Raw genomic sequence first — 16,346 nt, forward strand, 5'->3', positions numbered from 1 at the left:
TTGTCAGCTCCAGGAGGGGGCAGGGAAATGGGAAGGGAGAAAACATGAATCATGGAAACATGGAAAAATAAATTTTAAAAAATTAATTAAAAATTTTAAAAGATGAGTTTAAAAAAAAGAGGTGATTGATGATCAAGTTTAAAAATTTGCAAACAGTTCTGAATGTTATTTTATATTCTTTTGTTATGTTAAAAATTTCAAAAAATATAATTGGACTGGAAAAAATAAAGCATATTAGGGAGAAGCCAAAAAGGAACTGGAAGAGAAGGAGTTAACAAATATTCTCTAAGTTCATACCCATGGCAACCAGTGGAGGCACCACACCCAACTGGTGATTTCCTACCAGATTTAAGCCTTGTTTAGACCTTAATTTTTGGATGAGTAATTTTTTGCACGTATTTCCATAAGAAGTTTAAAATAGTTGACATCATTCCCTGGCAGCAGCAACCAAAGGCATAACCTCTGACTATGAAAGGAAACTTACCCTAGAGATTTAAGCCACTCAAAGGTCAGGGTGAAGGCAAAATCCACACAAAATAGAAACATTTTTAATGGCTGCTTCTGTTAGAAAGGTTTTAAGATAGAAGAGTAATTTCTACTGAGGAAGAACTTTTCTCCTTACATCTCCCTTCACTCCAATTTGCCCTTCTAGGATTTATGAACAATTTCCCCCCAGTTGAATGTTAGCCCCTTGAGGACAGCCTATTGGTCTTCCCTTTTGTCCTTTCTTGCCTAGTGCCAAGCACTGTACCTGGACACTTAGTAGACATTTAACAGATGCTTGTTGACTGATAATGTATGTAAGGCGCTTTGTAAAGTGCGGTGTAAATATCAAATGTTATAGACAATGTAATGAAGTCTTGGATTCAAATGCAACAGAATGTAAATCTCTCCTACTAGAGATTCAGGACTTTGTATCCTTAGGGACTAGAGTGGTACTTTGGGTTAGGAAATGTCACTCAGCTTCTATGCCTCAGTTTTGCCATCTTGTGCTACCTATCTCAAAGGGCAGTTGTGAGAAAAGTGCTTTGTAAATCTTAAAGTGTTAATAAATGTATATTATTATTTAAGGTTCTGAACTACCCTTTAGGGTGTAGTGGTTTGGATTGTTAGTGTAAAAGACATAGGTCAAAATCTTGTCTTGGTCTCTTAACAGTGGTGTGATTCTGAGTGAGTCATTTCAACCACACTGTGCCTCAGTTTAATCATCTGTAAAATTGTAAAGGAGGGAGAAACTCATACTCTTTAAATTCTAAACTCCTTCAGTTTTCTAAACTTCTGATCTCAAGCTAGAGTGGCCCTGGGTGAGTCATTTAACCTCACATGCCCCAGTTGCCCCTTCTGTAAAATGGGGGCGTGGCGTGGGCGTGAACTCCATTGTCTCTACGGTTCTTTCTAGTTCTAAACTTTTGATCCCAGGGAGAAGTCTCACCAATCCTTTACGGGACTACACTTCCCATGACGCCCCACAATCGAAAAGCACGCAGGCGCACGCGCGCAGGGACGGCGGGAGGGGCTGGAGCCTTTGCGAGTGTCTGGGTAAGAGTTGATATAGCTGCGGACGAGTGACTCTGGTAGTGGGGTCCGAGCGGAGCACCTGGGACTGGAGACCCAGGAAGTGGACGGCGGCGGCGGAGACGACTGGCAGCCCTCGTTGGGCGTCAGGTGAGAGCCCCCCGCCCCCCTCGAACTTTCCGGGAAGTCTGTCGGCTCCGAGAATGCGGGGCGGGTTGTTGGACCGGCCCTAGTGGCTGAGGAGGGAGCGGTCGTTTCCTCGCTTTGCCGCCCTCCCGGCTCCCTCTTCTCTCCGGTTCCTCTGCCGCCGACTGAGGGGAGCAGCGGGCTGGGTTTTGGGGGGCGCATCCGGCGGCTACAGGAGGAAGTCAGGCCGGCGGGGCGTTGCCCGCGCGCCGTAGTGCGGTGCTCGAGAGAGCCCCCGGGGCTGCGGAAGGGATGCCTCAGGTATCGCTGCAGCGGGCGGCCCGCGGAAGGCGGCGCCCGGCCCGGCCCTGCGGGCGTTCGGGGCTTTAGCCGCTGGCTCCCTGCTCTGCTGCCGGAAACTTCGGCTCCGAAAGGAGCCTGGCACGCCCCACCTCCGGCAATCTGGGCAAGACTGGCGGTCACGGAGGCTCCACAAAGTTGTCGGTACACATCCAGCTGTCACGAAATATTTATCCGACTGGTGTTGCACTTGCATTTTAAGTATCCCTTGCGCTGTATTGAAATTCCTTATTCCCATCTGACCTGAGTGGGCATGTACCATGCAGTCTTCTATACAGGTGTCTGGAGGGCAGGTTTACGTCTCTGGGCATTTGCCTTACCGAAGTTGAAATTTCCCTTTTTAAAAAATAAATCCTGTATTACAGGTAGAATACTAAATTGCCACGATTTACTGTTTTGTTAAGGATAACTTTTCCAACTTCCCATTGGCGTCTCTCAACGCAAAAAGCTCTTCTGGTAGTGAAATGTACGGTAAAACCTATCCCAGGTCATAACTTCAACAGGAAATAGGTGTGTTAATTGGAGATAAATGCAGAGACTTGCCTATTTGGATAACCGGATCGCAATGGACCCTTTCCCCCTTGAGAGTGGTTTTGAGAATCCTTTACCTTAACTTTCAATAGTTTTAATTAATTGCTAGACCTGTCCAGTTTATTATAACACACATAATTTCATTTCCAAGAGTCTAAAAGTCAAAGCAAAAAAGAATAGAAGGGAATCAGAATATACCAAAATCTCCTTTAGCTTGTTGCCTGGACTTCTTTCTCTTAGCCTCAGTTTCTTCATTCCTGTAGAATGTAAGCTCCTTGAGGGCAAGGAAATATTTTTTATCTTTATACCTCACTGCCTTGTATGGCCAACAAGCATTTACTAAGTACCTAATATATGTTCCAGGAACTGTACTAATAGCCTGTAATACAAAGAAATGCAAAAAAAGAAAAAGGAAACAAAACCTACCTTGTATATAACATACTATAAGCTTTGAGAGTTTGAAACTGCACTTAGATTTTTATATAGTATAATCTTATAGCTGTTACAAAGTGCTTTCCACGCTATGATTCTAAGGTTGTTAGAGCTGTAAGTACTATAATTAGATTATATGTAGATGAGGAAATGATTGTTTACTCTCAACAACACTAAAATTCAAGTTTTCTGACTCTAAATCCATTGTTCTTTCCACTATCCCATGCTTTCTTTCCCTTTAGTTTTGTGTTGTAGTTCAGTTGTGTTGGACTCTTCATGACCCCATTTGTGATTTTCTTAGCAAAGATATTATAGTAATTTACCATTTCCTTCTCCAGCTCCTTTTACAGATGAGGAAACTGAGGCAAAGTGTTATGTAATTTGCCCAGGGTCACATAGCATATAAGCATCTGAGATCAAATTTGAATTCAGAAGATGTTTTCTTGACTCTAGGTGTGGCACTTCTAATGCAAGAGTAAGATCCATTGCCTTTTCCAAATGAGGCTTATATCACTTTGGTTGCCTGTCATCCCCACTGTCTGAATCATAAAACCATAAATTTACATTTGGAACAAACTTTAAAATTCAACAAGTCCAAATCAAGTAACTGAGAGAGGTGTTAGGATTTGTTAAAGGTCACACAGTAGTAGTAAGTAGCAGATTTTGTATTTGAACCCTGATCTCTTGATTCCAAATCCTTCACTTTCCCTTTCATCACATTCTTCAAAATCTCAATGGTTCAAATTGGGAGAGATGGAGAACAGGGAACATAGTATGTTGTGAGACAATAAGTCAAGTTAACAGGCATTTATTTAGTGCTTTCCTTGTGCCAGCCACTATGCTAACTTGCTTGTCAAAGAAAGAAACTAGTCCCTGCACTCAAAGAGCTCACAATGTAAGTGAAACAAAAGTCAAACCACTATGTACAAACACGATATACACAAGAAAAATTGGAGATAGTCTTAAAAGGTACTAGCATTAAGGTAAGGCAATGTTGATGATTTGGAGTAAGGAGTACTTGAGAATATATCCATTTTCCTGGGGAAATTATTTTTTAATCCTAATGGTTATAAAGTACCCCCAGAAGAGGACATTTGGAGAGGGATAGAGAAGTGAAACCATGCCATATGGGGAATAGTTTAAGGAATTAGAGCTGTTTAGCCTGGAGAAGAGAAGACACAGGGAAGATATGATAGAAAATTTTGATTCAATGGGGGGAAAAAAAGCTTTCTGGTGATTTTAACTTTCCAAAAGTGTAATGCTTGCCTCAGGAATTAGTTTCCCATTGGGTTGAGTCTGAATGATAATTAACTTTTGGGGATTGTTGTAGAGGAGGGATTATGTTGTGGTCAAGCCTATGAATGGACTCAGAATCCATTAATAAACAAAAGAAATGCTAAAATTTGAGTTAGTACTTAGTGAAAATAAAGATATAATTTTCCCCTCCTATCCAAGTACATCGACCCTCTGAAATCTGTTGCTAGATTCCATGTTAAAACTCCTGTTGTAGAAAGCATTCATGGTTTGAACTAGATGACTTTTGAGGTCCCTTCCAGTTGTTAGACTTAGAGAAGGAAAACGAAGAGAGGGACTCCTCTCTCCTGGCTTCCTTTAATCCCATCCAAAAATTCTACCTTCTTTTGGAAACAATTTCCAGCCCCTTTTAATTATAATGTCTTCCCTCTAGTAATTATTTTTTATTTATCTGAATGTAGCTTGTTCCTGTGTACTTGTTTGCTTAATGTCTCCTCCATTAGATAATAAGCTCCTTAAGGGCAAAGCCCATTTTGCCCATTTTTTGTATCAGCAGCACTTTGCCCAGTGTCTGGTGTATAGTAGGTGCTTAATAAGTGCTTATTGCTTGACTAAGTGAGTACTTTGAAAGAATGCTGGGCTTATTGGTTGTGGCCATGAACAAGATTCTCTCTCTAAGTTTATTACCTCATTTGGAAAAAAAATACCTGTAATATCTTTACCTTACAGGGTTGCCATGAGGATCAAATGAGAACAATGTATTTATAAAATATTTATTAATCTAAATTGTTAGAACATCAGCCATTATTTAACAGAGGCAAAAGGAAGAAGACTCCAAAAGACAACAGGGGAAGTAATGAAAGTAAGAATGGGTGGACAACAAAAGGATACTTAGGTTCTGAAATGAGGTGTTAGTTGAAAATACAATCTTCTTCTGAGCAGTTAGGTGTCTCAGTGGATTGAGAGCCTGGCCCAGAGACCGAAACTCTGTATTCAAATTTGGGCCTAGGTGCTTCCTAGCTTTGTAATGCTGAGAAAGTCACTTAATCCCCATTGCCTAGCCCTTCTCTTTTGTCTTGGAACCAATACACAACATTGATTCTAAGGGGGAAAGGAGGGATTTAAGAAAGTAAGAGAAACTGTTCTTGTCAGAACTTTTATTTCTTGGTTTATCTCTTTTTTATTTCTTGTCACCAAGTACCACTTTTTTGCCCCAGATTCTTTACACCTAAAGTATAAGGCAGAATGAAAGGGAAATATGAGAGCTACTTTGAAGCTCTTCTTGGCCACTAGTAGGCCACTGTACCCATCATGATGAATAATATATTAGGAAAACCTGAAGTGTTAAAATTTTCTTTTGATAAAAATAATAGCTGGCATTAATTGGTTTCACTGACATTTTGTAAAATAGATATAATGGGTATTAATATCTCCACTTTATGGATAAGGAAAATGAGGTCAGAGAAGTTAAATGACCTGCCTACGTACAGCCAGCATGTAAAACAGATTCAAACCCACGTCTTCCTGACTTTAAAGCTATAACTATATCCATAAATAATATTATCTATAGTCAGTTTGATTCCTTATAATAATGTAGGGAAGAAGAAAAATTAACAGTCCAAAAATCATTTATATTTGACAGTTATATCTGAAAACTTGTTTAAAGTTCTGGAAATGTACTTTAGACAACCACAACAAAAAAGACTCATTAAAAAGTAGAGTTATAATCTTGCATGATAGTTCTAATTCTTCTTACTAAATTGTAAATTTCCAGAATTGAATCATATTTTTATGTCTTTGAATCCCTAATTCATGCTGGAAATAGACTGATCAAAAAAATTTTTTCCAGGGGGCAACTGGGTGGCTCAGTGGATTGAGAACCAGGCCTAGAGATATGAGAGATTCTAGGTTCAAATCTGGCTTCAGACACTTTCCAGTTGTGTGATCCTGGGCAATATACAGTATTGATTCCAAGACAGAAGGTAAGGGTTATTTAAAAAATAACAACAACAACAACAAAAAACATTGCCATTTAAATTTTTTTTCCTAGAAAAGGAATGGTAAATAAGTATTTGTATTTCAAAGGGTTTTTCTAAAATAATTTTTTTATAACCCTTACCTTCTGTCTCAATACTGTACATTGGTTCCAAGACAGAAGAGAGGTAAGGGCTAGGCAATGGGGATTAAGTGACTTGCTTAGAATGACACATCAAGGAAGTGTCTTAGGCCAAATTCGAACCCAAGACCTCCCGTCTCTGGGCCTGGCTCTCAGTCTCCTGAGCCACTTAGTGGCCCCCTCTAAAATAATTTTGAAAGATTTAAGGAGAGTGATTAAATGTAATGTTGTTCAGTAGTTTCAGTCATATGTCTCTCTTTGTGATCCACTTGGTGTTTTCATGGGAAAATACTAGAGTGGTCTGCCATTTCTATCTCCAGCTCATTTTACAGATGGGAAAAATGAGGCAAATAGGGTTAAGTGACTTGCTCAAGGTTACGCAACCAGTTTGTAAGTGTCTGAGGCTGGAATTGAATTCAGAAAGCTATCTTCCTGACTCCAGGCATAGCAGTCTATCCTCTCTATTGTCTAGCTGCCTTGATTAATGTAAACCAACCATGATTCCAGAAGACTTATAATGAAGAATAATATGCACCTCCTGACAAGGAGATAATTTACTTGAGGTAACACAACCAGACCTATGTTGTCAGACCTGTCCATTTTAAGAGTTTGTTTTGTTCAACTATTTCTATTTGTTACAAGTATTTTGTGTTTCCCACTTGTTACAAGTATTTGTTGGAGGAAAAAGAGAAAGAAAAGAGGATTGTTGAAACATTTTTTAAAATGCATGGAAAAGAAAGGCCAGACCCAAGATGGTGAAGTAGAAGCAGGGAAAGCTCAAACCATTGTGAGAAGTCTAACCAGCCTTAAAAATAATACCTCTATACATGGTGAAAGAACTAGCAGGGAGGAGTGAAGTAACCTTCATTCAGAGAACAACTTGAATATTAAGCAGAGAAGATCTGATTCCCAGGATTGAGAGGGGGAGCACAACCCACAGGAGGCTATACTAAGGAGCACTGGCTCAAGTTGGTAGTAAGCTGCCTCCTCCACCCCACATCTACTGTTCCATGTTCTGAACTTGGGCACAAGCCAACATCTGAACCCTGAGACCCTAAGCCAACAGCAGTGCAATCTCACACACACCCTGTAAAGCTCTAAGTCCCAACCTGCAGTAAGGTCCAAAATCTCAGTGGGAGATGGTCTGTGTGGCTCACTTTCTCTATGTAAGCCCTAAAGCCAAGCTTGAGGACTTTCAGTGGGAAGTAGTCAGCACAGCATTCCTTGTCTATGTAAGCTAATAGCAAAGGTCCCAAGCCCCAGTGTAAGACAGTCCACAGCAGGCTGACCTGTGTAAGCCTAGACCAGGCCTAGATCTAGTCCCTACCAAATCTCAAGGAGGAGCAAAGTTATAAGCCCTATGGCAAGACAATCCACAGTGTGTCTGACCTGATCAAGCCCAGAGTAAGACCAAAACTCCTTCTACCCAAACCTGAGACTAGACTCTGAGCACAGGGTCTGAGCTCAGCAAGCCATCAGTATTCTCAGGGTGATTGTATCAGCAGTGGGAAGTGGCTTTCAAACTCCAGGCCACAGGCCATTATAATACTTTCGAAAAACTGAAACGTGCAGAAACAAGAAATAGAGCTAAAGGAAATCAAGAAAAAACTGAAGTTTAAGAGAATTCCCCCTCTACCCTAAGAACAGACCCCACCTTTAAAAGTGAAAGTCAAGAAAAAGGCTGGGAAAATGAATAAACAAAAAAAAAAGTTGAAGATTTTTATGGAGACAAGAGTAAGGCACAAAAGCAGGAGACAGTGAAAGCAAAGCAAAGATACACAAAGCTTCAAAGAAAACTATAGATTGGTCTCAGGTGCTACAGGAATTAAAAAAGGATTTAAAAATTAATTAAGAGAGGCAGAAGAAGAATGGGAGAGAGAAATTAAAGCAATGCAAGGAGAAAATAGCATCAGAATTGGACAAAAGAGAAATGAGATTCAGAAGCCCATAGAAGAAAAGCATTCCTTAAAAATTAGAATTGGGCAATTAGAAACTAATAACTGCACAAGAAATAATAAAACAAAATCAAAACAAGAAAACGTGAAATATCTCATTGAAAAAAAAACTGACCTGGAAAATAGATCTAGGAGCGACAATTTAAGAATTATTGGAGTACTTGAAAACCTGGACATCATACTACAAGAAATTATCAAAGAAAACTGCCCTGGTATTCTTTAACTAAAGAATAAAATAGAAAATGAATGAGTCCACAGATTACCTCTGGAAATAAATTCACAAATGACGACTCCCAGGAATATTATAGCTAAATTCAAGAGCTCCCAAGCCAAGAAGAAAATATTGTGGACATCCAGAAAGAAACAATTTGGATTGTAAAAATAGACTCAAATCCAGGACTTTAATCCCCAGAAATCCTTGCTCCACTTCCCCAGAATGCCCTCTAATCTCACTGAATTCTCACCTGGGCCGAGAGCGAGATGGGGTATTTAAACCTGGTTGTGAAAAGGCTTAGGCCTCTTTTTACTTCCGTTTCGGGGCACACGCGGTTCTCCACCTAGCAGGCAAGATGTGAGTGGTTGTGTCTAGGCCTCTCTCTGGCCTGGTCACATGCTTTTCTTACTTGTATATTCTTAGGTTCTCAATCTTAAATAAACCTCTAAAAAATAATACTCCTTGCAGAGAGAAACTAATTTCTACCTGCCTCAGTTTCCATAAATTTTAATCTTTATAGTATACCGTGGAGCTATAGTCAGGATTACACAGGACTTAGCAGTTTACACATTAAAGGATCGGAAGGCTTGGAATATGATATTCCAGAAGTCAAAAGATCTAGGTTTACAACCCCAAATCACCTATCCAGCATAACTGAATATATTTTTCCAAGGGGAATAAAATGATCATTTAATAAAATAGCAGATTTCCAAGCATTCCTGATGAAAAGGCCAGACCTAAATAGAAAATTTGATGTCCAAACATAAGACCCAAGAGAAACCTAAAAAGGTAAATAAGAAGGAAAATTTAAGGGAGTTGGCAAGGTCAAACTATGTATGTATTCCTACATGGAATGATGATTTTAATTCTTAAATTTTTTAAAATCAGTATTAGAGCAATTAGAAGAAGAATATATAAACAGAGGGTGTGGGAGGAAGCTGATTAGGATGATACATGTAAAAAAAATCAAGGGATGAAAAAGAGAATTACATTGATTAAAGAAAGGGGCAGGGGAGAGTTGCAATAGGGTAAATTATCTCACCTAAGGAGGTGAGAAAAACTATTACAATGGAGGGAAGGGTGAGCTTGGTAACAGGCAGTGCTTAAATCTTATTGTCATTGTAATTGGCTCAGAGGTAATAACAACCATATTCACTGGGGTATAGAATCCTATCTTACAGTATAGAGAAGTAGGAGGGTAATAAGACAAGGGGTGGGGGGTGTAATAGAAGGAAGGCAAAGAGGGGAGGGAGCTGATTAAAAGCAGAACACCTGTCAGGAGGGACAGAGTGAAAGGAGAAAAAGAGCAGGATCAAAAGGGGAAAACAAGATGGAAGGGAATATACAGATGATAATCATAACTGTGAATGTAAATGAGATTAACTCATCCATAAAATGGAAACATAACAGAGTGGATTAAAAACCAGAATCCTACATATGTTGTTTACAAGAAACACATTTGAGACAGGGAGAGACACAGAGTAAAGGTAAGATGCTGGATGAGAATTTATTGTGAATCATTTGAAGTAAAAACAAGAGTAGCAATTATGATCCCAAACAAAGCCAAAGCAAAAATAGACCTGATTAAAAGAGATAAGGAAAGAAATTACATCTTCCTAAAAGGTACTTTAGACAATGGAGTAATATCAATACTAAACTTATATGCACCAAATGGTATACTTTCAAAATTTTTAATGGAGAAATTAAATGCATTTCAGGAGGAAATAGACAATAAGTTATATTAGTGAGGGACCTCAACTTTCCCCTTTAAGATCTAGATAAATCAAACCAAGAAGTAAACAAGAAAGAAGTAAAGGAAGTGGTTAAAATTTTAGAAAACTTTATAATAGATTTCTGGAGAAAATTGAATGGAAATAGAAAAATATCTTCTTTTCAGTAGTACCTGAAACCTACAGAAAAATTGATCATGTTTTAGAACATAACTTCACAACCAAATGCAGAAAAGCATAAATAATAAATGCATCCTTTTCCAGGTCATAATGGAATAAAAATTATAAGGGTCTGTGGAAAGAAAAATAAAAAATTAATTGGAAAGTAAATTAATACTAAAAAAGGGCTGGGTCAAAGAACAAATCATAAAAACAATAATGTCACTAATGAAAATGACAGTGAAGAGACAGTATATCAATATTTAAGGGAATTACTAGATTTTGCCCTAAAGAGATAATAATGAAACATGTTTGAACAAAAATATTCATAGCCATGCTCTGTGGTAGCAAAAATTGGGAAATGAAGAGGTATTTATCAATTGGGGAATGGCTGAGAAAATTATGGTATATGATGGTGATGGAATACTACTGGGTTGTAAGGAATGATGAATTAGAGAATTTCTCTATGAACTGGAAGGACCTCCAGGAACTGATGCAGAGTGAAATGAGCAGAAAAAAGAGAACATTATACACAGAAAGGGAGACATTGTGGAACAACCCAATGTAATGGACTTTGCTACTACAAGACAATCCCAATGGTCTGATGAGAACAAATGCTATCCACATCGAGAGAAAGAACTGTGGGAATAGAAACACAGAAGAAAAACAAATGACCTATCATTTGTTTATATGCGTATATGATTGAAGGTTTTGGTTTTAAAAGATTGGTATAAGTGGTAACATTTGTATAACCCAGTGGAAGTGCTTATTGGATTCAGAAGGGAGAAGGGAAGAGGGGAGGGAAAGAAAATTAATCATGTAAACATGTAAAAATATTTTTTAAAAAATATATAAGTTCAACTTGAAAAAATAAAATGAATTATGGGATACAACTAAAGCAATAATTAGAGGTAAATTTATATCTCTAAATGCTTACATCAATAAAACAGAAAAAAAAACACATCAATGAATTGAGCATTCAACTAAAAAAACTAGAAAAAGAACAAATTAAAACTCACCAATTAAAGACTAAATTGGAAATCCTAAAAATTAAAGGAGAAATTAGTAAAATAGTAAGAGAACCATGGATAAGATTAGGAGTTGACTTTATGGGGAAGGGGGAGAGGACAAATAAAGTAGAGCGTTGCTTCATTTGATTAAAAAAAAGGAAAGAAGAAAAATAATCGGTATTAAAAATGAAAAGGGTGAGCTCGGCACCAAATGAAGAGGAAATTAAAGCGATCATTAGGAGCTAGCTACTTTGCCCAATTATACACCAACAATTCTGACAATTGAAGTGGAATGGATGAATTTTTACAAAAATATAAATTGCTCAGATTAACAAACAAGGAAAAGAAATTGAACAAACCATCAATGAACTCCCTAAGAAAAAATCCCCAGAACCAGATGGATTCACAAGTGAATTCTATCAAACTTTTAAAGAACAATTGATCCCTATACTATATAAACTATTTGGGAAAATAGGCAGAGAAGGAGTCCTACCAAATTCTTTTTATGAACCAAATGTGGTATTGTAACCTAAGCCAGAAAAAGCAAAAACAAAGAAAATTTTAGACCAATTTCATTATTGAATATAGATGACCTTCCTCTGCTGTCTGGGGTAGTGTGGAAGGCTTACAGGCAACTTGAAGTTGCAGTTTGGGCAATGATCTCAAAAATGTTCTCCAATGCTGATCTAAAAGTTGTGAATCTTAGTGACTAGAAGGATGCTGATCCCTTAAAAAAAAAAAAAGATTTTAAGAACTGGCTTTGGGTGTGAGGTAAGGAAAATGCTTTTTTTTTTTTTGACAAGTTGAAGTTAAATAACTATGGTATATCTACAAGGAGATATTCAACAAATATTTCGTGATTTGAGTAGAACTTAGGGGAGAAATGAAGATATATAGTTTGGTTTAATCTTAATAAAGATGATAATTGAACCCAAGAAGATGATGACATCACTAAGAAAGAGACCATAGAGAAATAGAAGAGGACCAAGGTCAGAGCTCTTGGGTATCTCCACACATAAAGGAAAAGAAATGAATAGCCATCCGGCCAAGGAAATTAAGAAAGAATGGTCAGAAATAGGAGTACCAAGAGAGATTTAGGTGAGGAAAAAGTGTTCAGGAGGAAGGACTGGGGTGGTCAGCAATGTTAAAAGCTGCAGATAGGCCAGGAAGGAAAAGGACTAAATTAAGATTATCAGATTTAATAATTAAAAGAGAACTTTGTAGAAAGTTTAAATTGAATAGTGAGGTTGGAAGTCAGTTTTTAAGGCCACTGACTAGGGTGTAAGTGGTGAGGAAATGAAGAGAAAAATGTCTTTTTGGGGAGTCTGGCTATGAAAGGAGAGATAGGATGATCACTTCAGGGAACAACAGATTCAAGTGAGAGGGATTTTTTTGTTTGTTTTGTTTTTAAGATGAAGGAGATCTGGTCATGTTTATAAAAGGCAGAGTAAGAGCCAAGTTGAAACTGGCACTGTACACATGTGCTAGCTTTAATGTACTTTTCAAAAAGCTCACTGATTCTGAGTGTTTTCTCAGCTTCTGCATTTACAAAGGTTTTCGTTCATATTCCAGTTTTTGTGTTGTTATTTCATTAAACACTGCATCCAGGTGCTCCCAGTTTTATGAGCAGTCTTGAGGAGAGGTGGACTTTCTAGAATAAATATCAATACAATAATCATAACTGCTATATAATAATTTACATTTAAATTAATTTATTTCAGAACATAAAATATTAAAACTTTTCAGTATTTTCAAAGTTTCTATGAGGATTTTTACATCCATTTTCATTCATTTTCCCTCACATGATCATAGTGTGTGCTCCATCTAGTCCTGACTTTTTTAAAATAGGCATTATTTCAGTAAAGTTGTTCTTTTGTGACTAAGAGTTTAAAAGGAAAGAGATGGGGCAGTTCAACAAAACATTGATTGTATATAATAGAATGTGCAATCTATGGGGGTATATCCTTAACAAAGAAATTATTGGATCCAAAGACATGATTATATTTTAATTTGTATTGCATACTGAGAAAATTCTTCAAGTTTGCAATTCCACCAGCAGAAAATGAGTTGTATCTGTTTTGATACAACTTTGCCATCGTGGAATTTCATTGCTTGTATTTCTATTTACCAATTTGATGGGCATGAGGTGGTAACTGGAGTTTATTTTGATTTTCATCTCTGATTATTAGTGAAGTTGAGCATTTTTAAGTGGTTAATATTATGTGTTTTTTCCTTTTAAAATTGTTTTTTCATATATTCATATTCTTTAACCATTGTGAACCAGTGTTACAAGTGTGACGTTTTAAATGTTTTTTATTATAGATGTCAAGTTTTTATTCATCATATTTGCCAAGAAATGATTTTCATTATGGCTTCTGCATTGATATAAGGGACTGATAGGAAGAAAATTCCAGGTATCTTGTAACCTGTGTAAATGGCCTTTGTTGTGTGGCTTGGCTCTGGGTCATTGAGAAGTTAAATGACTTGCCTATGTTTACATAATTGGTGTGCCTCTGAGATTGGATTGAATTTAGGTCTTCCTACTAACCTAGCTAGCTCTGTCCACCATCTTGTGCTACCTCTTATTAACTAAAATAGCTATGTTGATTATTTGTTTTATCTCTTCAGGCCTTAATTTCCTCATTTATAAAATTACATAGTTCTAGGTCAGAGATTCTTATCCTGGGATCATGGATAGGTTTCAGAGAGCCCATAAACTCAAAACTTAAATATTTTTATTTTATACATTTAAAAATATCATTCTGAGAAGGTATCATAGGCCTCACTACACTGCCAGAGGGGTCCATGACACAAAAAGGAGGTTAAGAACCCTTGGACTGGATGATGTTGAAGATGATACTGTTTCATTTGAACTAGCCTATGATTTTAATGGTACAAACTTTGAGGGATCTAGTGGGACATCTGTAGCATATATGGGGTTCAATTAGTCAATAACTATTGAGTGCTTATTATGTGCTAGACTGTATGCTTAGGGCTGGGGTAGGAGGATACTAAGGTGGAAATTAGAATTTCCTGGCCGGGGAGCGAAAGATTGGTGAGTAGTTAAGGAGGGTTTCATAGAAGTGGGACTTGAGGTAGGTAGAATTTGATTAATGTAAAAAATAGACTCGAATACGGGACTACAATCCCCACGAGCCTTTGCTCCACTTCCCCAGAATGCCTTGTAATCTCACCTGGGCCAAGATTGAGAAGGTATTTAAGCTGATTCAAAGGCTTTTGAGGCTCTCTCTCTCTCTCTCCCTCCCTCTCCCTCCCTCCCTCCCTCCCTCCCTCCCTCCCTCCCTCCCTCCCTCCCTCTCCCTCTCCCTCTCCCTCTCCCTCTCCCTCTCCCTCTCCCTCTCCCTCTCCCTCTCCCTCTCCCTCTCCCTCTCCCTCTCCCCTCTCTCTCCCTCTCCCTCTTCTCTTTTTGGACTTCCGCTTTGGAGCAGGCGCGTCTCTTGCGTGATGTGAGGTTATTTTGTCTAGGCCTCTGGCCTAGGCACATGTTTCTTACTTGTATATTCTTTAATCTTTAACCTTTAATAAACCTCTAAAAAATATAATACTCCTTGCAGAGAGAAACTAATTTCTACCTGCCTCAGTCTCCCCATCTCCCCTAAATTTTAATCTTTACAGTTTGGCGACCTAATGGGAAAAAAAAACTCAATCTTCTGAATTCTTTTCTGATCTTTAGTTCAACTTTTAACATCTAGTACCTAGAAAAAAAATTTTTTTTGAGCCATATCTCTCTGGCCAAGGTTTTCTACCCTCGCAAAGCTGCTCCAGGCTCCGGACCTGCTGCCCACCCCACCTGGCTCAGCCCCACCGCTTCCTGCCTGCAGCCCTGATCGTCCTCACCTGGTACCTGGTCCCGGCCTTGCCCACCCCTGCAGCCGCTCCTGGCCTCTCACCGGCCCGCTGCCTGCCTATTTCTGCACCCCAGACCCTCGAGCACAACCCCAGTTGGCTCATCACCCAGATCCTTGGAGCAGATTGCTCAGGACTCATTGTGACCAGCTGGTAACAGTATTGGCCACGTGGGTGGATGGGAGAGAAGAGAGGGAAAGGAGAAAGGGCAATTTTCCCTTAGGCTAAGCCTCCATGTGGATGGGGGTATTGGCCACAGGGGTGTCAGAGAGGGGAAAGAGAGAAAAGACTAGAGAGAAGAAACAGATCTTTTCAAACAGAAACCTAAAAAGCAATGGGTTTAAAAGGATTTTTGACTCTTCTGGCAATTTCATTGATTTTACCTGCCTGTCTGGGAGCAGACTCAGCCCAAAGATTCAACTTTAACTTTGGGGAGGAAAATGGGTGGCCCAGTGAACTGGAAGCCAGGCCCAGAGAAGGGAGGTCTCTAGTTAAAATCTGGCCTCTGATGCTTCCCAGCTATGGGGCCCTGGACCGATCCCTTGAACCCCATAGCCTAGCCTTTACTACTCTACCTTTGGACAATAGACATTTAAATGGATAATTAAAAACAAACAAACAAAAAAAAAACCCCAAGGAACTTTGAAGAGACTAAAGGCTATATTCTAAGGCATTTCACACTCCAATGGTTTATAAAAAAATCTCTGTATTCTATTGCATTATTTTGTTTAAGATATAACTTTGTGATTTTAAGTTCATATATTACTGGATTGAATATTATTCTGTGAACTGAAGGTTGATTGAATTTATTTTGAATGTACTGAGTTTTAAAATTCTGTTGTTTTTCCCCTATAACTGTGTTGAACAAATATTATTGTGAATAAGCCCATATATGAAAAAACAGCTTTTTTCTATTTTGCTGAGGATAGATGGACTTCCGAACTGGTTATAATTGTATTAACAATCTTTGGAATTTTAATGTGCTAAATACCTCAAATGATTTGATTTTAAGGGTTTTTTAAATATGATTTTTGGAATTTTTTTAACAATCTGGTTATTTTTGCCTGCCTCTACCAC

General features: G+C 38.3%; 1 protein-coding gene across 3 annotated transcripts in view; it reads left to right on the plus strand.

Annotated features, from left to right (window-relative positions):
* The first annotated feature begins 1,523 nt into the window (after positions 1-1,523).
* TMOD3 (tropomodulin 3) overlaps positions 1,524-16,346 on the plus strand; it is an 85,323-nt gene continuing 70,500 nt past the window's right edge. For all 3 annotated transcript variants that reach the window (XM_007479960.2, XM_056810202.1, XM_056810200.1), the window contains exon 1: positions 1,524-1,665. The gene's annotated coding sequence lies outside the window, so the exon portion shown is untranslated. The remainder of the gene's footprint in view (positions 1,666-16,346) is intronic.

The sequence above is a fragment of the Monodelphis domestica genome, chromosome 1 (genome assembly GCF_027887165.1).
Source record: "Monodelphis domestica isolate mMonDom1 chromosome 1, mMonDom1.pri, whole genome shotgun sequence".
NCBI lineage: Eukaryota > Metazoa > Chordata > Mammalia > Didelphimorphia > Didelphidae > Monodelphis > Monodelphis domestica.